This window comes from Xiphophorus hellerii, chromosome 15 (assembly GCF_003331165.1).
Source record: "Xiphophorus hellerii strain 12219 chromosome 15, Xiphophorus_hellerii-4.1, whole genome shotgun sequence".
NCBI lineage: Eukaryota > Metazoa > Chordata > Actinopteri > Cyprinodontiformes > Poeciliidae > Xiphophorus > Xiphophorus hellerii.
The window spans coordinates 19049674-19068789 of NC_045686.1; positions in this window are offsets into that span (position 1 = coordinate 19049674).

The following is a 19116-nucleotide window of genomic DNA, read 5'->3' on the forward strand; positions in this document are numbered from 1 at the left end:
TTCTTTTCATTATTCTGACTTTCTCCTTCCAACTGCTGATGCTTAAGGTTTGAATATTACATCATTTTGTAGTAAAAAAAAAGAGGTTTTTACTACCAAAATGTGGACTTGATGAAAAGTGATTTTAATGCTTAAAGGTTGGTTGTTGTTTTCAGAAGAGCCTCATATTGCAATTTTTAAAATCTGACGTTCTTCATACCGTCTTGATAATCCAAAGATGGCACCAAACACATAGGAAACAACAACAACGAAACTTCAGAGAAGAAGGCGAAAAACATAGAAAATGCTTGTTTTTAAGAAACGTTGTGGGGAGGATTGTGCTATTTTCCCTATTTTGGATAGTTTATCTCTTAGGAACCGTAATTCCTAAGAGATAAACTATAGCTTTGCTATAGCTCCTTGTACGTTGTACGTTGTAAATGTTGTACGATTCAGAAATCACATTACTGTTTCTTCTCTTCTTCCTGCCAAAGTGAAATGCTTTGGTTCCACTGATCTAAAACCATTAAAATGATTATTTAAGTTCTCTTGAGTCTCATGGTTGATTGAAACAGACTTTCCTTAAAAAGATACTGAATGTAGATTAGTTTTTGTCTGAGATTTTGCATTGATATCGCGAAGCTAAGACCTGACGTAGCGAAAGTGCTGACTCAGCCTCTCTGCCCGCCTTAATTCAAAGGTCAATTAAATGTTCAAAAGGTCATTAAGAGGTCAATTAAGTGTTTAATTATCTAATTATGCATTCTGAGGCAGTTCTGCTGAGACATGCTTTATCCATCAAAATGCATTTGATGCCTGTTTTTCTCCTTTTTTCACCAGGCTTTATTTGTGGCCTCATGAAAAATAGCTGAGCCTAATTAGTCCTCTTCTAATAAGAGTGTAAAATATTGACTGCTTGAAAAGTGGAACCATATCCGCTCGACTGTTAAATGTACATATTGAACTAAAGGGAAAAAAAACAAAACAAAAACACACGTCTCCTTCTTGAACAGGATCGGTGTTGCAGCGTGCCACGTTGCGGGGGAAACAGCGAGATGTTCAGCGTGCATGTGTAGCCGTACGCTGCGTGTGGCTTTTTGTGTATAATGGTTCCACCGCACACACAAAATCCCAACAGTCAGCAAGTCTGCTCGCAGATTGCAGTGCAGATTTTTTTGAGTCGCAGGGATGAAAGACGGGCGTTTGCTAGAATATAAACGACACAGTTACATAGAGAGAGAGCTGTGTGGCAGAATCAACGCCAAGAGGGAATAAATAAAAAAAAAACGCCCACAGAAGATGAAAGGAAATGATCTGACTTCAGTTGAGTTATTGAACTTCACTGAGGACATGCAAGAGTTGGGAAAACCTGTGGAAGTAAAAGTATTTCTATTGCTTGGAGAAAAGAGGTTTGTTTCTGATTCTAGCTACTCATTTCGACTCAGGTTTGTACCTTTTATTTTGCGGCGAGGGACATAAAAGTGTTTGTTAGTGAATGTTTGGTAATGGCGGAAACCAAATGAGATTACCAGGCAGAATGCTGCAGGTTAGGGTTGGGAGATAAATCGATTTGATCAAATTTTTGGCTTTTGGAATATTTAGTTTTTTGGAAAATCTGGATTTTTTTTAGTTTTTATTTTTCATCAATACCCTCCTTGGGTTTCCAAGATGGCAGCCCTGGGTATCAGAACACCCAGGGCTGCCAAGCGGGTTTAGATCTTTGAATTCAGGGCAACTTGATGACAAAATATAACAGTCAAGTTACAATTCCTTTGTTTAATTTAAGAAATAAAGTCGTAATATTACAAGAATACAGTCAGAGAAATACAGGAGTAAAGTCAGTGGCAATAAGGTCAAAATAATACGAGAATAAAGTGATAATGCTACCAGAATAAAGCCCTAATATTAAGAGAATTGAGTAGTAATTTTATGTGAACTCTTGGAAATTATTTATTCTGCTAATATTATGAATATGTTCTGATAATTAAACAAAAATTCAGGAGGCCTGACCCCTCTGACCTCTGTAATACAGTTCACAGACAGGAGGATTGAAATAAAAGCCACTTCTTGAAAATGTTTTCTGTCATTTTTAGTTTTTTTTTTTTTTTAGAAAATAAAGTGAGAAAATTCAAATCTGACATGACAAAAATGGAGATTTAATTTTTAAGCCATATTGCAGGTATGTTGGCCTTGTACCGCTCAGCAGTCTGTTGCGTTTCCCCTTTGACCTCAGAGCCACCTTTCAAGTGATTTGGCACCATTTGCTGTCCATCCTTTTGTTTGTTGTGACCCCTCAGCACCACAGCCACTACCTCACATGGCAGTTCGACAATACGCTGACGTTTTAACCGGAAACGGCTAAAGTCTCCAAAATTCTTGTTGACGATTCGGCAAAGTAAATCTGGCTGCAGTAAAAGCGCTCCGTGATAATGCAGCAATTCAAGTGTGCTACACATATATTCCCAGAGATGACACAGTGATAACTCACCTCAACACTGTGCCTTTGAACTGAGTGAACACGCACACACACACACACACACCCCCACACTGGTAGTTTTAGAGGAAACTGTAAGCTGTACCTCACTGTGACTCCAGGAAACCCAGCACTCACTTCCACCTTCAGCAGGATTAAAGGAGTTCAGGGAGCTAAAGTTCCACCCGGCCTGCGCTCGCGTGTGTGTGTGTGTGTGTGTGCGTGTGTGTGTGTGTGTGAGCCTCTGACTGAGTGGGTGGAAGTGCATAACACAAGCTTTGGAGCCCCTATCTCCTGTTTCTTGCGGTTCCAGCATAAGCACATTACAAATTCACACATGCACGCTTCCAGCACCTCCATTCTTCAGACTTCTATCGCTCCACATCTGATACAGTCACAACACGGCTACAAAGAGGGTGCCGTGCCAGACAGGAGGTAGCACTGTGTGTGAAAAGTGTGTGTCTCAGCTATTTTATTTTTTTTCTTGTCCGTCCCTGTGTCTGTTCAGGGAGCAGGATACAGGAGTTTTTTTATTTTGTGTGGCTTTTTGGTGTGAAACGGTGAGAATTTCTCTGAAAGAATTACAGACACCCCTCGCACAACAGAAGCCGGTTTTTACCTCTTTCTATTCTTGGCCATTTGAAAACCATAAGCCATAAGCAACACATAAAACTAAATTATATTATCTTAAACGTTTTTTCTTAATTTGAAAGAGAGTGACAGCTCTAGTGAGAGCTTAAAAATTACTTCATTCAGTTCAGTTTCAGCTTTGATATGATTGGGTTTTGAAATAACCATTAAAAAACAGGGAAAGGTTTTGTAAAATTATAATTTAGACTTTATTTTCTATCATTATTATGACTATCATGCAGTTATACTAAATTATTGTATTTATTTATTGATACTGAGATGCAAATAGTAGAAAATAAATTTAATGTGACTGCGTAGCAAGTTAGCAGAGGAGCGTTCAAGGCACAAGTAAACAAATCTGCTGCTACGGGCCTCCAAACCAGCAGGGGGACCCCAAGTGCACTTTGACTCTTACACAAAATGTTGCATAGATTGTTGAATTATTGGCGTCTTCAGGTAAATTGTGACAATTTTTTTTTTCTTATTTCTCTTTTTTGTTTCAGCCTAATAGGTGTGGAAATGTGGTCTGAAAATAGTCCCGTACAGGGGCAAATACAAACCACAGTTAATAGTGTACAAACTCTCTTAAGCCTGTGTTATAGTGTTAGTAATTTGGTGTTTTAACTTCATTTCTGTCTGCACTGCAAATCTGTTGAAAGGTTACCTGCAGCCAAATTCAGCCGATCTACCAGCAAGACCGAACACAAAGTAAAAAAAATAATCAGACTTTAAGATGTAGATTGAATCAAAAAGTCTTGATTTTGACCTCAGATCGTCTCTTTGCACTGACCCACTAGAGGCTTCACTGACACACTGTTAGCACAACAAGAAGTTTGTACCGCAGCAGCCACCCACACCCATACGGTGCTTCTGCGATTGTGTGAGATTGACACACAGTAAAGTTTTACAGGTGCGCTGAAGCGGGTAATTTGCCTGTTAGCTGTGACTAATGAAATCTCCACTGCTGTGCCCTCAACTGCTGCAGGGGCAGAGGCCACTTTCCTGTTTGGATAGGCAACGCTTTAAAGCAGAGCGTAGGGGAGCCTGCTTTTACGTGGGTATGCGACAGGGAGCCTATAGCAGGGCTTCAACCAAACAGGTCGGAAGAAAGGAGAGTCAGCAGAGTGGAGCTAACTACAGTAAGAAGCAGGTCTGTGACTTAATGGCTTTAGTTCTTACTGAAGTCACTGAATGGTAAATGTGCTTATCAATGTCAAAGAATATTAGTAATTTAGATCAAAATTACCCAGTCGGAAAGTCAAGAAATGGTAGCCGAAATAGTCAGAAATAAGTATAACCTATCTCCAAAATACGAGATTATAAGCAAAAATAATTCTGTTTATACTCTAATCAACAAACTCACTAAACACTCAGAAACTAAGTAAAAATGAAAGAATGTCAGCTAATGGAAAATCAAAAGCATACAAATTAGAAAAAATAAAATAAAATTATGCAATAATGTCACCAGTTCAGTATTTTTTTTACGTTTTACAGTGTTTTAATGTGGATTGACAAAGTTTACAATACCCAGAGGTAAGTGATTAAAGTGGTAGTTTAGGTTTCTTGAATCAAGATTTTTCTAAAGCATCATAAGCGGTAGATGACTCTATTGGCGACTTTATTTGGTCGTAGCTGCATTTTTGTTTCTCCCCTCCAGGGGGGAAAAAAAGACCAGGGGGTCTTTTGTAGGCTTTAGTGTCCCTTATATGAAAGTAGGCTGTCAGGAAAGGGGGGAAGACATGCGGCAAATATCACCGGGTCCGGGAATCGAACCTGCGACGGCCGCGTCGAGGACTCAAGGCCTCCAAACGTGGGTCGCGCTATCGCCTACGCCACCACAGAATGCCCCGTAGCTGCATTTTTGACTGGAACGGGAAATTCTGACTTCTGGGCAAACAGAGGCTGCATTATTGTTAGCTGGTATATGATGAAGCAAATGGCTTAAACTATAGTGACCCAAGACCAAAACAGATTTTGCACAGGCCCTAACAACTATCAAACAAGTATCAAAAATGTCATGTTGATTTATGCAAACACAGTTTTGCAAAACCAGGGATTGGATTGTAGCCAAGGGCTATTTAAGCAGGAAATGAAGGTCGGAGGTTGTGCACAACCACTGATTATTTTTTCTGAGTGTGGAACATGTACATAGGATGGAACATGTAAAGCACTGTCTCTTGGTTTTGATTGATTTTAATGCCACCTTTTTTCATACATGAGACGGTTAATCTGGCCAGAAAAGACTTTCGTGTTTTGTTCCCATTTACTGTTTCACACAGGACGATTATTGGTGGTGCACTGCCTCCTACCACCACTTACCGCGCAAACAATCATCAGTTTCCATTTAAATAATCATCTTGCAGCAGTTTATAGGTTTGCAAAATAGTGTGTGGATAAAAAACCGGGTTAGACTTGTTTGGGCCCATTAGCGTCAGGCTTCAAGAGGAGCTAATCTGGATTATAAATGCTTTCTTTCCGTACTCAGAAACAACACAGCAGTAATGATTTTAGAGTTCTGACTGAAAAAGTTGGAGGTCTCCAAGCAGCCTGGAGTATCAAAATGGTTGCAACACATGCTAAGCATAATGGAAGTTGGCAGAAAAGCTAAACGTACGTCCCTTGTAGAGTTTGGAAGTCTAAAATGTAGGTCAATACATTGTTTATTTTGCTCAGAAACAAGGCAAAGCATGTTTATTTGTACAGTAGTATAGCACATTTGAGCAACAGCACCACTGAATGTGCTTCCCGTGATAAAAAAACATTTAAAAAATGGATAAATGAAAAGGAAAAAGGAAACAGAAAAGCAAATCCCACTGATTTCCCTGGAACCTAGAACAGCTTGACTCGAGTGTAGCGTCTTTTCGTTTCAGACAAATTAAATGTGTCCCTTCTACTAAATGAAGACACCAAGACGGCTCTGCACCGCAGCTGACATATGAAGGTCTGGACTATCCCTTTAAAATAGTTCTCAGCGCTAAACACAGTGGCGATTGCTGTCAACACAGGCCACCGTGTCACCGCATCCGGGTGGATTCATGTTACCGCTCCGTCCGCACACTCACTCGCGTCTCTTAAACATAGCAAGTGGCCGACAAGCGAGTCCGTGAGGGTGTGTGTGTGTGTGTGTGTGTGCGTGCCGGTGGGACGACGAGCCCCCCCAAGGAGAGCTGACGAAGGCCTGCACATGTGCATGCGTGTCACCTCTGACCCTCGCGCCACTTCGGGGCCTGGAATGCACTCGCGCGATGGTGCCCACAACCGCACACTAAGCGCTGTTGCCTCTGCTGCTGACGGAGCTGCTCGGCCCCGCAGTAGAAACTGATTGACGATTGGCTGAAAGAGCAATCAGCAGAATGCAGAATGTGTTGGGGAGGGCTGACACCGACCTGTAACCCCTGAACCCTAGCGTCGGATGGTGGCACTGTCATGCTGATACATATGTTGCACAGAAGATTTTTAAATGAAAGGAGGCCTGTTATGTAGGAATTATATTTTGCACGTTTTTATACTTCCATTTTGGTCTCAGCTGCTCCTAAACGCGGCCCAAGTGCTAAAGAAAACCCACGCAGCCATTCTTTGGTAATACGTTAATGTCTTTTGGTGTCTGGAAGACGTGCCGTTTCAAAACCTCCTGATTAAGTCACAGTCGATGGAGACTGTGCCGTTACCTAGCAACCCAAGCAGACATCTCCTTGCAACCGTTTTCATTTCATTTGAGCATGTTTGTTTACTGGGATCAAATGAAATCTGTTTTTTTTTCTGTAAACATGTACATGTTTTGTGTAGCCCGTAGGCTCATGCTAACATGCTCAAGAAAGAATCACCTTTAAGAAAGTTTTATAGAGTTTAGGCTTGCACGTATTCACTACAAGTTCTGCTTTGTATTTAAATAATCAGAAAACAAAATCAGCAGATCCCTTCTAAGCTGCGAAACTCTTCCTGAGTTGATCACTTTTTTTGTTGTTGTTTTCTGTGGTGTGTGAGGCGATACGGCATGGTGGGGGGCCGCACCGCCCCTCTAAGTGGTGTTAGGTGTTAAAGGCCACGTCCAAGTGAATGTAATGAGCTGGCAAGATGTTAGCTCCGGGGTGGCTCATTTCGTGCGTGCATGTGTGTGTCCCTCGTGTCACCAACCTTTGTGACTTCTGCTTTAGTCATCACTAAAGAGATGCCACCTCCGTGAGACTAATTTGTTGCACCCCTTAGCAGCCGCAGACAAAGGAAGATCTTCTCCTACTGTACATTTCCATATGTTCTCTAAACTACGTCTGCAGTTGGTTTTCATTGCTGAAGATGAGAGCTCAGCCTTTCTTTGCTGGACAGAAAGGCTGAGCTCTCCTCTTAGATGGAGTCCTAACTAACACTGAAGGAATCTGCTGAAAACCAATAACGAGTTTGGCTTAGGAGCCTCGGTCTGAAAAGCCGACGTAAACACCATTCTTCTCTGTTTAATGAATACTGTAAGAGAATATTGTGTGACCTGTGGACGGAGGAACAGAGAGAGAAAGGCACAAGAACAAAGAAGGAAACCAACGAGAGGCAACGACGATGACGATGGAGCTTTACGATGTAAAAGTTCTGATGGGAAATTCAGATGGTAGATCTGAGGAACAAAGCAGATGTGTGTGTGCGGGCGTGCGTGTGTGTGTGTGTAAGAGATCGAGAGACGTTTCAGATCTCTTTTTTTTTGCCGTTCTTCCCCTTAGGAACAGTAATTGTGATCCATGCTCTGTTAAAAACTACAGTCTACTGGGACCAACATGAAGACATCTAACACACACACACACACACACACCCACACACACACACACCGCCCCACGCGCACACGCCCACACACAGAGTGGGCCAATGGAGACATCACACTGCCGCTGTCACTCTACCTGCCCTCGCAACCTTTCTGTTCTGCTCTCCTCCACATCTGGATCATTTCCCGCCCTTTGTTTTCCTCCCCCCCCCTTAAACTCCGTGCAGTACTTCGGTTGGCCTCAGGGTGGAGCTCTTTCTAAAGTTGACAGACGCAGCTGCAATGTTTGCACTGCTCCCTTCGCTCCGACTTAACAGCCACTTAGAACTCTGTGAAAATTTGTGGGAAAACGAGATAAAAATGTTTCTGTTTGAGGCTGATAATCTGCAGCTGTTGGAAAGTTTTATGAAATCCTTTGAAAAATAAACGAATAAATAAATGAAATAAAATTAAAAAAAAAACAAACCTTGGCTCATAGGTAAAAAGAATGTTCTTTTATACACTTCATAAAAGTAAATGTTTTGGATATCAAAGCTACTAAAAATACTTGCAAAACCACTTCTGTGTGTTCCCTTTTAAAAAGGAATTGTTATTTTACATACCCCATCTTTTAGTGGGGGGAAAAAAAGTTTTTAACATCTTTAGACATATCCTGAAAATAAACTCAGGAGAGCAGCTGCTATTCAGGAGCTGCTCCTTTCATTCTTATTCATCACTGTAGAATTATGTTTTTATGCTCCAATATTAAAAACAAGTGCTCACAAATCCAAACAGTTGCCCTTTGGTGTGTAGCTACTTGAAAATATTCCCTAGAAGGTACTTTCCAAAATTTACCTTCCATAAATCAACAATAAGTCTGTGTTGTGTTGCTTAACAAGAATGAAGAAATTATATATGAACAAGATTATGGATGTTAAATTATTTTTTGAAAATTCTCAATCCTACAAGATGCAATAGTAACATTAACAAAAGAAAAAACATCCTTAGCAACCATCCGCTTAAAAACCAATAAAGTGTGACTTCAGCCTAAAATGTTGCTGAAATTTTAATAAACTTTTTAAATCCGCGTGAACACAGTACCTCGTAAACAGTTTTCCTGACAGTCTTATCTCATGTTGATAGTTAGAAAAAAGAAGAAAAAAAAACTTCTTCCAAAAGCTTCTCAAGCAACTTTGACATTAGCGCTGTCCGTGAGCTATACGCTGACATCTTTTGGCTGTTTTTGTTGTAAATAAGGCCATATGCTCATTCATTATGCAACTCGGTATGCTCTGTTCAATTGTCAACAAATATCTTGGTAGAATTAAACTGAACTAGCAAACTAACCGTTTGATCAGAGTTTTAATCAAGTTGAATTTGAAGGCCTTCAAGATGTCATTTTTGCAGTGCGCTGACGAGCTAGGCCTCTCCTAGGAACATCTAACTTTGTAATTATTTCCCCCATTTTAGCCTAATTTTGCACTTAAATAAACCAGGGTGGTTATCCGTGGACTTGATGACTGCTAAATGTGGTTTTATGTTTTAGTTTTGAGAAGCACAGTAAAAAGCCGACCTATTTAAGGCCAATCTCGGTTCTGTCTGTTCATTAAACTCCAACAGAAAGTCGACTTGCTTTGAAGAGGAGGCCGTTAAAATGTTTGGGATATTTCCTCCGCATTTGCCTGCGAAAATAACCGAACCCCAAAACCGCAGTCGGCATAAAGCTTCGCCCTCGAGAAGGCATGAAAACTTTTTGAAGCGACGTGGAAGGAAACAATCAAGATAAATCCGAAGCCCACTGGGCTGAAGGCACTCACACTTACACTCGATGCCGTTTGACGGGGTTTTATAATGAGCTGCATTTTGCGTTTTATGTCCATGTATACAGGGTAACCACAAGGAGGGGAGGGGAAAAAAAAATAAAATAAATAAACCGAATGCTATTTTGATTGTCAGCACATTTCGGCGTGTCTCTACCCAGTAAGGAAATGGTCATCGCACTCAACATATTATGGCTTTTAAGAGGCCGGGGGATTGATTTAATTGTTTTTTGGTTTCATCTGGTTCCTCTAATGTGATGATTTGGACTTTGTAGATTTGCGGACTTTAAATTTGTTTATTTTGTTAAATAAATGAGAGAAAGAGAAAGAAAAGAAAACTGTTTTCCTCTGCATGCAGCATCACTTTGTGCACAAGCAGATACATTCCTCCGTGTCAGTGAAGGGAGAAGAATAGCTCGGCTGTTTGACAACCATATATATATATATATATTTTTTTTTTTTGAAGTGGACATGGTGACAGATGTCTGTTTGTAGCAGGCCGAACAGTTACACAGAAACCAACTTTTAATATGCAATCATATTAAATAGATTCAAATACAAGCACCTTTTAAAACCAGCAGCCTTTAGGCAAGTATTTAGCAACTTCTTGCAACGTTTTACTGCGTTAAAACTGCTTCTTGATTGGCCTGATGTAATATTCTAATCTAAAATGTTGTGTTTTTGTTGGCTTAAAAAGGAAAATGATTAAAGTCTGAAAACATCCATCTGTTTGTGTCATGTGTTTCTCTTAGTGAATTGAGTTACTGAGACGAATAAACAATTCAATATTCTCCTAATTTGTTGCATATGTCTGTATATGTTGGCGCCATTTGTTGGAACATAAATAAATACATCCAGAAATAGTCGGCATGTCATCAAGCAATTTTATCCTGTAAGGATTCCCCCCCCCCCTAATTAATAAAAATATTGTGTATATTTAACAGACAAATAATATCAATAATACATGAGAGTGCTCTCTAAAGGTACACATTAGTTTAGAATTCATTTTTTAAATTATTCCGTTAAAAGTTGAACAAAGCATTAAAAATAGAGGTGTGAATATGGAAGGTCTGAGAAATTATATTTATGACGGCACAATTAGAAAACAGCTCGTTTGCTCGGTTGGCCGGTAGAAAGTTTGTTTTTTATGCCAAATATTTCAGCATGACTTTGCATCTGAATGCATTGTGACCTTTGGAAAATGTCTTTGACAGACCGGACCCGAGTGCAAGGCGTTGGGCCGGAACGCAGCGCAGCGGGTTTTAGAAACCCAAACCCAGCAGGTAAGCACAAACACAGCTGAGAAGCACGGAGGTGGAGGGCTGGTGGTGTGGGCTCGGTTCCTCGTCCTCACTAAGACTTTTATAACAGAAAGAAACTTTTTCCCCCCCCCTCACCATAACCGTACACTATACACATATTTCCAGTTACATTTACGTTGCATTGTTTTTTTATGATCTCAGTTTCTTTTTTCATTTGTGCTGTTTTGAACAGCATTCTGGTCCGTGGCGATTGATTCAAATATTCTTTTTTTTTTTGTATGATTGGTGAATTATGGCAGGTGTAATATGGAAATATAGTGTTTCTACCTGACAACGTCACAGATTAAACTGTAAAATCACTTATAAACCTAAAGGCAATTTGATTATTTACAAAAATAAAGTCTGTGAAATTAAAGAAACATTCCGTGCATTTTTGCTTTATGGTAGTTTTTATTAAGTAAGTGTGTTGTAATTAATATAAATGTGTAGTTTTACTCTTATTCCTTCAGGGCGACTGCCTTCCTCTTGACAGAACTTTAAATATTTTCAGGAATTTCACAAATAGTTGGTTCATTCATACCAAAACTTCATTCAGAGAATGTTTGTTTTTGTGGATAAGATCCATTTACTTTTTCAGCTGAGAACTGAATCGTTTGAGGATCTGTACACTGAAAAAAGAGAATGGACCTCCAACTTGATTTAAGTTCATTTGTTACATATAATCAAAATTAAGTTTGTCAAACTTAGTTAATCCATGTTTGTATAACATGACAACTTCATAAACTTAACATGTTGACTTGGATGAACTTAATTAGTTGAAAGTAACTCAGTTTTTTTCTTACAGTTGGATCACCTGTTTTCTGTTTTTTCAGTGGAACCAGCAGCTGTCCCCCTGCAACAGTTTTTCCTCTCAACAGCTCTGCTTCTCAAAAACCCGCCTCTGTTGCAGCTTCAACTGACTGATACTTTGACCTCAACAAAACTGAGCCATAAAGCCGTTTCCCTCCCATAGGTGCCGTTTCAACGCTTTTCAGTGCCGGTGGCCGTATTTGCCTCAGTTTTTTATTTTTTTCTCCTCCTGTCGGTAGATTTACAGCTGCAGGATTTCTCCGCAATTCATCATTCATCATTCTGCCAGCTGCATCGGGCCTCGTTGGAGCAAAGCGTCGTGATTGCTTGGTTATGTCGATGGCGGAGATGGTCAAGAGTCGGGTTGTGATTGACCAGTTGTTGATAAGTTGGCTGACATCAGACTATAATAATCGGTTGGCGCAGCGAAGCGCTGACGACGAAACCAGTTGAACAAAAAAGGACTTGACATACCTCCCACAGTCTGTAAAGGTTCTTGTCGTTGGAAAGAAAAATTATTTTTTTGACGTGTGTAAAAGAAAAAAAACAGAAGGAAGACATAAGAACACTTTTTAAAAAAACAAAACCAATGTAACAATTGAAGTAAAGGATGGAACAGCATATAACTTTTGATAACAAGAAAGTTTGTAACGGATATGAACAGTTCTCACTTTACTCTAAAGCAGCCGCATCCAAACATTTTTTTCACTGGGCGAAAGTACAAAAACATACATATTTTTTCTTTTTTAATTTTCTTTTTAACCGACGCAACAATAATCTCAGCATGAACTACACCGTGTTCCAAATTATTATGCAAATTGGATTTAAGTGTCCTAAAGATGACATTTTTTGTTGTGCTATTAAATTTATAGATGGTATTGTGTGTCAGGGCTCTTTGAATCACTATAATTAATTTCAGAGAGCTGGTTGATTAGTTTGTCTGGTGAGCTCAATTAAAGAAAATCTACTTAAGAAGGATGTTCCACATTATTAAACAGGCCACAAGTTTCAAGCAATATGGGAAAGAGAAAGGATCTCTGCTGACGAAAATCATCAGATAGTGTAGTGCCATCTGACAAGGTATGAAAACATTAGATATTTAACGAAAACTGAAGCGTTATCTTACTGTGAAGAGATTTGTGGCTGATTCAGAACAAAGATGGGTTTGTACAGATAAAGGCAAAATGAGGAAGGTTTCTGTTAGACAAATTCATCAGATTAAGAGAGCAGCTGTTAAAATGCCCTGACAAAGCAGCAAACAGTTATTTGAAGCTGCTGGAACCTCAAGGTGGAGGATCCTCCAGAGGTAAATTAACCTACTATTGGGCCCTAACCAGAGCTCACAAGCAGAACCGGCCTCAGTGGGCCCAGCCGTACATGAAGATTAATTTTCAAACAGACTTGTTCACTGATGACTGCTGTGCAACCCTGGATGGTCCAGATGGACGCAGTAGTGGATTGGTGGTGGATGACCACCACATCCCAACACGGCTGTGACGTCAGCAAGGAGGTGGTGGAGTCATGCTTTGGGCCAAAGTCATGGGGAGAGAATCATTGGTCGGCCCCTTCAGAGTCCCTGAAGGTGTGAAAATGAAATTACAGTAATAACCAGATATTGGCTGGAAAGCGCAACGTCTCCCCTTTCAAAGGCCGTTGGAATTTTTTCAGATAGCGCAAAAGTGTGGCGGAATTACGGTACTGCAAATTTGGCTGGATCGTCGCCGCTACGTTTAGGACCTAAAGGTTTAAAGTCAGTCAGCAGATGTAGTTCTCTTATTTACCATGAAGATAGAAGGAAAGCGGAAAGCTTGGAGAAGATGATCATTTTGTGTCACATCTAACATTTTCGTGAGTAGATTTGGACTTAAAAGTTGCCATTTTGTCCTAATTTATTCTTGAATTGTGGCCACAAAACGTTACCACAGGGGATGCGAATGGCTCGCAGGCCCCACTTTGAACATCCTTGATCCTGAAGTGTTTCACTGAAACAGTAAAAAGTAGAAGTAGCATATTAAATAGCTTGATCCGTCATTAAAAGTTCTGCACTCCAAAACGGTTGGATGCGTCTTCAGCTTATGACTATTTTCCTGGCCGCAGCTCTGCAGCTGAAAATAGGACAGTGAAGACCGAGATACACGGTTTGAACGCCGACCAACATGCTGGTCAGGTTAGCCATAAACCGTTTTTTATGCGTTGCTTTCCCTCCATGTAGTCAGCGTTTGGACTGTATGTCATCTGCTAGCGAAGACATTCAGATGAGAGACTCTGAGAAAGGCTCAAAGGAATATTCATTCATAAATGCAGAAGAAAGCAGAGGAACCAATCGCTTTTCTTTATTGTCAGTAAAAGTGTCGGCCAGACGTGGGACATGAGTTGGTGGAACTACTTGGTTCATACGGTAAAGATTTTGTGTATCATCGCTATAATGAAACACGATGCTTTCAGTTCAGTTGGAAAAATATTTTATATATCCCAAAGGGAAATGAAACGTTCTTGTAGCTCAAATCCAACCATCTTCAAAGAGTCGTTGCGGATGGTAATGCTTTGGACTGGAAGGGTCTCCGGTAGCAGTCAGTCTTCCAACGCACCTGAAAAGTCCTCTGACCAAACACTGTCACTGTATGACAGTCTCAAGACGTCAGGGAAGCAGAGATGATATTCCGCAGCAGCATGATCTGGAAGCTCTGCTAATCCACCTCTTTTGCTTTTGCCGATCCACTTTAAATCCGTGTCGGTTAGAAAAAGACAGTCAGAGAGACTTTTTTTATTCATTTTTCCTGTTGCCAGATTTCTCTTTACCATGGATCAGAGAGGATGAATGGAGGTGAGAAAAGAAATGGTCAGAAAAGTTGCGGCTGGCTGGAAAGACTTCCAGTGGAACATCAACCCTAAACGTTCATCCAGGGCAAACAGTTTAGAAAACACAGACCTTTAAGAATCTGTGGAAACGTGTTCAGATATGCTCCAATCAGACTGAGCTTCTGGATCTAGAGGTGCAAAGCTGGACTGAACCGCAAAGTCTCTTTAGTTTAGTCAGGGGGAGGACAGTTTACGGAAGCGTACTGGGATTATTGTAGACAGAATAAGAAAGGAGGAATACATTTTCGCCAAAAAAACCTGAAATTTTCTCGAAAAAACGTGGACATTTATGAGCTTCAAAAGTCAAAAATGTTTGATTTGCAAAACTCCGAAAATTCTAAGTTTTTTTTCTAGAGACTTTTTTTTTTTAGCTTAATCTCAAAATTATAATCTTCTCTCTGTGGATGTAATTCACACACATGCAGTCATGAGCAGCAACAACACAGAAGGCATGTCTCCTCCTGGTGTTGCTGAGAACAACCAGATTATTTTATCAGGAGATACCAGCGCCGAGTGTGACCTCCAAATGTCTCCGTCTCCAAGAGGGCCGTCTCCCGAAAACCTCCCAGGATGCCGTCTTTCTCCATCTTCCTCCGTCGTCCTCTCGCTTTCTATAAAAAAAAAACAAACAAAAAAAACCACATTACAAGACATCCTAAAGTTTGTAAAACCCAGGCACACATGGGCAGCACGTGTTGGCGTACAGACGTGTGTCTGTTCGCCGAGTCGGGGAGCAACATGCCGTCCTACGCTATCGTGATTGGCGGTCTCGCATGCTTTGCGTCAACGTGTCTACGGACGGTCTTTTGAAATGACGTCAAGATTGCGGGATCAGAGGTGAGAGGAGCCGTGTCCAAACGGGGAGATAATATCGGGTGAAAAGCCAGATTCCCAAAGGAAATCCGCGCGCAGAGAATTCAAATAAATGTTGATATGGCGAGAGCTTTTCGGCTGATTCGCTCTTTTAAAAAGCTCATAACCCCGGGCCCGACGCTGAAAAGTGAAACGTTGAGGCAAAATGTCACATTTTGATCTTGAAATGTTAAAATGAATAGAAGGGAAACTAAAGTTTGAAGCTAAAGCCATAAACTCAACTCGTATTTCCTCTTGCAACCCAGTTGGTGACAAAAGACAAAAAAACAACTTAACAAAACAGAAAACCAGACTGGATCCTCTTGGTTAGTTTCAACTGAAAATAGAAACTACACAGACGTAAGTTGATATGATGTCTGTTAAGTTGAGAATATACTGTATATATATAAATATATATATTTGCTTGTGAAGTGGACGGAGGTGGAGGCGCCCGGTGACTCGTTATCAAATTTATGGAAACTGGAGCTGCCAGGCCCCATCTTTCTGCTGCTATGAGACAAGCAGTGAAAGAAATGCTGACAGCGAGATGGAGAGAGGCAGGGGATGGATGAAGGGAGGATGAGGAGAGGATGAAGGCAAACAGGGACCTCTGTGATAAAGACATTATTAATGATTTCGTCTTCCCGCCCTCGCTTTGTTTTTCCTCTTCCTTCTTCCTCTCGCTCGCCGACGCGACCCGTTTGCCCTTTTCCTCGCCGTGTTTTCTTAAGACACCGATACTCCCTGCTTCAAAGGCTACATGAGAACTTTATTTCATGTAAATACACAGAGCTTGTACTTACACGCCCGTGGGCACACAAACACACGCTGTACCCTTTCGCTTTTCCTCTCCTGCTCAGACTTTTGGGTTTCCCTCAAAAACAACCGATCGTAATGCCTGCCTGTGATTTTAAAGACTCTTCACATGCATCCTCACAGACATTCAAGCAACATTTGATTTGATCAAGAACACTTTCATGTGGTACTTTTTGAAGAAAAGATAAAACAATGGCTAAAGATAACATTACAGCCCTGTATAAGGGACACTGACCTGTTCAGAGGTTTGAAGTTTGCTGAAAATGGGTTTTGTACCCGTAAAGTTGGTCTGACATCAGCGAAATTGCTCAGTCTGATACATTCATTGACAGGGAAAAGATTCATGTACATTTTGTGGAAATGACTTAAAACACTAAACTGGAGTGCTCTTGCAGGCTTCCAGGTACGTCCTGACATTTTCTAGGCCGATTCCTGGAAGTACCCAGAACTTTCCTGCAACTTTTAAATAACTTTCCTGAAACTTACCAGGTTTGAAGTTGGCAGGAATTGTTTTCAGAACTAACCCAATGATCCAAATTGACCAATTTTGCGCTAATCAGCTCAGATGAGGTCAAAAATATAAATATGAAATCAATCAATCAATCAATCAAAGTTATTTATGGAGTGATTTACAACATCCAAAAGACGATCAAAGTGTTTTAGACCAAAATGAAAACGAAAAATAATAAAACAGAACAAAAAGCCTTTAAAATCATTTTTATATTATGTCAAAAAAACATGGAAGAGACATAAATAGTAACTAAAATGCATACCAGATCATCACAGAGTTTGAAGAACTTATTTTGTATTACATGCAGCATTAAAATAGAGTGTAAATCGGGGGGGAGGCTTGTTTCACGTCCTGGGAGCAGCAATGGCAAACAAATTGGTCCCCTCACTATTTGCGCCTTGGCTTTGGTGCTTCTTCAGTCCAAAGTTGGTTTTGTTTTGGTAAGAGTTTGATCGACCGTCCAGCCATGAAATGCAGCAAAATCAGCATTTACTTTGTTTTGAATTTCTACGTTTTATCAGAAAAGCTTCTATCTTATGTTTGTGCATGGAAATCGAAATGCGTGTCCATAAATATACAGCTCTATCTCTGTGTGGGACGACAGTAACACATGTTGTGAGTGATAATTGATGCTCTTGGCTGCAGTCGGAGCAGATTCTGAGCTCGTGACAGAGACACGGGACAGAGACGCCGCTGGTCTCTTCTCACCCACTCTGACACCCTGAGTCCCGATAAGAGCCTGCAGGCCTCCTGTTTGGAAACACAAGATATGACATGCAGGCGTTTAACTTTGACACTTGCGCAGTAGCTGAGGCTATTATGATGGTATTGGTTAGGTGTGACACCCAACAAATATTACCACTGCAGGAACTTTACTTGGAGGAAAAGGCTTGTGAAAAATACCTTCAGTAAGAATGAGAAATAGACTTTGTGTGGTATAGAGTATACAGATGAATATACTAGTATTCTATATTTTCATTCATAAAAAGATGAGATAGATGAAGGTAGATGAACCCCAAAATACTTTAACCTACATAAAAAATACAGTTTACACTGATTGTCTGCTAGCATTTGCTAAACAAAATTATTATTATGTCGATATTAACACAACGCTGTAGCTATGGGTGAGCTAAAAGATCAGTCTTTTCATTTGTCTTTTATGTTTTAATGCTAACATATTTAGTGCTGTTAATATTCAGCACACGTTTTCCAATCCAATATAGATTGCACCATGAGAGCACACCTCCAAATTGCACCCAGACTTGGTTGTGCTGGTTGTTGGGAGACTGAAAGTAGCTACGATCTTTTTAGGTAGCATTTTGAATGTCTCACACACCTCTGAGACGGCTAAAAATAAAGCTTCAGCATTGCTATTAACCCTATGGGTGATGAGGAGCAAGTGTGTCAGAGGGCTGATAATACGTGACATTGATAAGTGAAATGTAAAGCCCGTCATGCAGATCAAAAAGTTCTGCAAATTGCCTGAAGGTTCAGGAAAGATCTTAGTTCAGACTAACTACAGTGGCAGCACCTACCTGGACAGTACCTGGGATGTAGCAGGACCTGTGGCACTGAGACACATTCAAATGCTTGCGGAGTGTGAGGTAGGCATATGTGTGAATAAGCTTCCTCACATGCACTCAACTCTGTCTCCATGCTTGTTTGAGCTGTGGTCTGCTTCAAAGAATCAGTGCACATTGGCATGAATGTTATGAAGTCATGAAGTGAATGTAATCTCCACAAAAATGTGGACCCCCACCTCTTTGCGGTTTAGTATCACAGACTCACCTAGTGGTGGAGTCTTTCGTAGAATGTAACTCCAACTATGGATTTCTTCATAGCGCGTATCTAAGATATTTTGAAAGAAAATTCTGCTTGGGAAGCTGAAATAGGCGCAACGTTACTTAGCATGCTATTTATTTTCCTTGCCTATACCCACAAGAGCAAAGACGAGCAAGATCGTAAATGTTAGCTTCTGCTCTAATGCTAAAATGGTTTCCACAATGTGTACTAGTACATATTAAGGTATTTTATGTGTCTTAACTATTGAAACAGGCAGTCATGAATGTTTAAGGAGGGGGTCGGAAGTATTTGAGTATTTTAGCTAGTCATGGGTAGCTGACTAACCCCTACCTATACCAGGGTGTACGCTGTATGTAGAGAATATCTTTAAAATCCCATGAAGGAGTTCTTTAAAGTAAAATATTGCATTAAGGTAAAATAGACATTTTTTGTTTCAGTAATATTTCAGTACAGTAAGAGTGTTGAAAAAGAAGCTGCATTTCCTGTACGTTTTAAGGTTGTGTGTTGGGGCACCTGGGCCTTAACCCTCTACTGGTCGA